Raw genomic sequence first — 4,237 nt, 5'->3', positions numbered from 1 at the left:
CACGTTCACAATCTCGTAAGGAAACACTAAACGAAGTTGAAGAAGAGGAAAAAAAGTTTTTGAAGAAGTTGAAAAAGTTGAAGAAAAAGTTTTTATTGTAATGTGAGACCCAGCAGCAGAAATGAAAGAGTTGAAAGAATATTCTCAACCAAAAATCAATGAAATTCAGTCTAGCATTGTTAGACCAACCATTGCATCTAATACCTTTGGAATCAAGCCTGACACGATTCAAATGGTACAGAATTCAGTCTAGTTTGGGGGTTCTCCAATGGAAGATCCCAATATGCACATTAGGGATTTCATCGAGATCTGCGACACCTTCAAATTTACCAATGTTTCTGAAGATGCTGTGAAACTGAGACTTTTCCCATTTTCTCTGAGGAATAAAGCTAAGAGCTGGTTGTACTCTCTTCCACTAGGTTCATTGCGACATGGGAGGATCTTGCTTAGAAATTTCTTACTAAATTTTTCCCTATGGCAAAGATAATTGCAATCAGGAATGCTCTTACTCTATTTGCGTAGCAATCAGGTGAATCTCTATGTGAAGCCTGGAAGCGCTACAAGGAGATGCTTAGCAAGTGTCCTCATCATGGAATTCCTCACTGGATGGTGATAAATTAATTTTATAATGGTTTGGGACACAGTCAAGACCTATGCTCGATAAAGCATCAGGTGGAGCTTTATGGGCTAAGATCTATGGGGAAGCTTATGAGCTAATTGAGATGATGGCCACTAATGAATATTAGAATCCAACTCAGAGACAGCAATAAAGCAAGGTAGCAGGAATTCTGGAGGTGGATACAGGTATGGTTATAGCTGCTCCGCTCAAAGCGTTGACTATGAAGGTCGATTCTCTGACCAACTATGGTGTTCATCAAATAATTAGTGTTTGTGAGCTTTGTGCAGGTTCGCATGCGCAGAGTAATGTGCTATATTTAGTGAATCAGCTTAGTTTTTGAGCAACTTTTAGAGGTTGCAGCAACCAGTTCCTATCACTTATCATCCTAACAACCGTAACCATCCTAACTTCAGTTGGAGCAATAATCAGGGTGGCATGCAACAGCCTTGCCAGCAGTTTAGAAACAAGCCTTTCAATCCTCCTGGTTTTCAGCAACAGTTTGCACCAAGGCAATAATTTCAGCCACATGGAATGCAATAACAATCTCATGTAGGTGTAGATCCATCTTCGAATGAAAAATCTGAATTGGAGGAGTTGAGGCTGATGTGAAAAGCCAAGCGGTTTAAATCAAAACTCTGGAGAATCAAATAGGGAAAATTGCCAATGCTTTATTAAACCGACCACAAGTAACTCTTCCTAGTGATACAGAAGCTAATCCAGGAAAGAGAAAAGTCAAGAAATAGTTGAAGGCAATCACCTTGAGGTCAGGAAAGGTCGCTAGCCCTAAAAATCATCAAAACTAAGAATCTGAAAAATTTCTCCAGAAGGTGGGCGCGTCTGCGCCCATATCAAGTGTGTATGCGCCCTTGCGAGCTTCAGAAAATGCAATTCTTGAGGAAACAGCTGATCAGAAGGGGGTCGAAGCAGAAATGAAGAATACTTCTACTGAAAACACTACTCCTAAGCAAAATATAGGAGATAAACAAGTCTATCCACCTCCTCCATATTCTAAAAGACTTTAGAAGCAGAAGTTCAATAAATAATTTGCCAAGTTTCTGGAGGTTTTCAAGAAATTGCATATTAACATACCTTTTACGGAAGCCCTAGAACAAATACCGAGCTACGCTAAGTTCATAAAGGGTATTCTTTCTTGAAAGCTTAAAATTGAGGAGTTGAAAACCGTTGCTCTAACGAAAGAGTGCAGTGTTGTGCTGCAACAAAAACTACATCCTAAACTTAAAGATTCAGGAAGCTTCACGATACCATGCACTATTGGAAACTTATCTTTTGACAAGTGCTTGTGTGACTTGGAAGCTAGCGTCACTCTGATGCCATTGTCTGTCTTCAAGAAACTTGGTCTGCCTCATCCAAAACTTGTAAACATGTCCTTACAACTGGCTCATCGATCCATAACTTATCCGCGAGGTGTAGTGAAGGATATATTGGTTAAGGTGGAAAAGCTCATATTCCCTGCTGATTTTGTCATTCTGGACTTTGAGGAAGATGAGAAGATTCCCATTATCTTTGGGAGACCATTCTTAGCTACTGGCCGAACTCTGATCGATGTGCAGAAGGGTGAGCTTACTATGAGGGTTCAGGATTAGGATGTTATCTTTAATGTCTTCAATGCAATGAAATTCCCTATTAATCAAGATGAGTGCTTTGAAGCAGAGTTGGTCGAATCTGTAGTGAATTCGGAGCTTGATCAATTGCTAAGGACTAACGCCTTAGAGGGAGCCTTAACTGGGGAATCTGATAGTGAAGATGAAGAAGGGGAAGAGCTGTTGGATTTTAATCACAGCGGAGACATGGTAAAACACTTTTACACATACTAAATCCAAATAAAAGCATATAAATCGTGGTAAAAACATAGGGATCGAATCAAACCTTTAAAATAATTCGGAGACAACGATCAGAGATCCATAGCAGTTGCTCCTCAAGTGTGAAGCACTCCACCGGTATCCACCAAGAAAACGATGTTAAGGAGGAGGAAGGAGGTGGAAAGAATTGGGTTTTTCAAACTTTTTGGGTTTTGGGGTTCGAATAAAAATAGGGTCTATAATAGTGTATTTATAGGCAAAATTTTCAGCTGAAATTTTCCCATAAATATTATTATTATTATCCCATTTATTATTCTCATTAATAATTAAAACACCTTTTAATTATTAATCCTTTTTCTAAACACTTTAGAAATAATTCTCTCTTTTGATTTAATTTCCAAAAATTAAATCCTTTAATTAATAATATTAAGAACTTTTCTTAATTAATTTATAATCAATTAAATCTCATTTAATCAATTATTAAATTTGCCAATTAATTATTTATTTCACAAATAAATAATTATTAGCCATTATTAATTAATTTCTCCACCATTAAATCATTCTCTTTTTATGGTGTGACCCTATAGGTTCAATATTAAGCCGGTATTAGAAATAAATAATAATAAAACTATTATATCATTATTTATATAAATTCTCTAATTTATTATATATGATTAATTAATTAATCACATTTATTCTACATCGTGAGGGATACTTCTTAGCATATCGCGACTATCCGGATAATATGAATTCACTGCTTAGAATACCAAGAACCTATTCAGTGAATAGTTACTGTACAATAAACTCCTTCTAACCTACAATGTCCCGATTAAATACAAGGAATGGATCTTGTGTCAAGCCTATCTAATTCAATCACTTGCTTACCATTTACTATGCGTAGTTCTATGCAAATTAGAAACTCCTTTCTAATTTCATTCACTCTGGCCAGAGATTCCTAAACTAGCATAAGTGGATCAGCCTTGAACATTCGCTTCCTTCACTAGAAGGGGTAGATCCTTTATTGATCGTACACTATCTTCGTGTACAAATTTCTATACCCAGTAGAGCCCTAATAATTGTCCCTGGAGACTAAGAACTAAACCAAAGCATAGTTCAGTGTACACAAGATGACTATGATGACCTCAAGTCTAAGGATAATTGTACAACTATCACTATGTGAACAACTGCTGACACATGAGTGAACTCCATCAGTTGTTCAGCTGGGCGAGTAATGTTTAGTGAACTTATTCTATAATAAGCACCTACATACTAGCTATAGTGTCACCACACAAATGTCTATGAGAACAGACATCCTTCATAATGAAGCAAGCATAGTATGTACCGATCTTTGTGGATTATTAATTACTAGTTAGTAATCCTACGACCAGGAACTATTTAAGTTTAGAGTTATCATCTTTTAGGTCTCACTATTATGATCTCATCATAATCCATAAAAAGCTTTACTCTAAACTATGGTATATCTTATTTAAACACTTAAATAGATAGAGCCCGTAATAAAAATAAAACAAGTCTTTTATTAATATCAATGAAATCATAACAGATTACACAGGAAGTTATTCCTAAATCCTAATTCATGATTGGATTTAGGACATATTCCTTTCAATCTCCCACTTGTACTAAAGCCAATCACTCTGGTATCTAATACCCATCTTGTCTTTATGACGATCAAAGTGACTTTCATAAAGTAGCTTTGTGAGTGGGTCTTCTATATTGTTATGTGTGTCAACTCTAATTCAATACAATATAAGAAATGTTACCGCGCTCCCACTAACCCTTT

The 4,237-nt window shown here is 36.3% G+C and overlaps 1 non-coding gene across 1 annotated transcript; it reads right to left on the bottom strand.

Annotated features, from left to right (window-relative positions):
- Positions 1-489: 489 nt before the first annotated feature.
- On the bottom strand, positions 490-596 carry LOC141663260 (small nucleolar RNA R71). Its single transcript, XR_012551338.1, has one exon. It is a non-coding gene; the product is annotated as a small nucleolar RNA R71 (small nucleolar RNA).
- Between the last annotated feature and the right edge of the window lie 3,641 nt (positions 597-4,237).

Source organism: Apium graveolens, chromosome 5 (assembly GCF_009905375.1).
Source record: "Apium graveolens cultivar Ventura chromosome 5, ASM990537v1, whole genome shotgun sequence".
NCBI lineage: Eukaryota > Viridiplantae > Streptophyta > Magnoliopsida > Apiales > Apiaceae > Apium > Apium graveolens.
The sequence above is the reverse complement of the archived record's forward strand: the minus strand, read 5'-3'. Positions and strand labels throughout refer to the sequence as shown.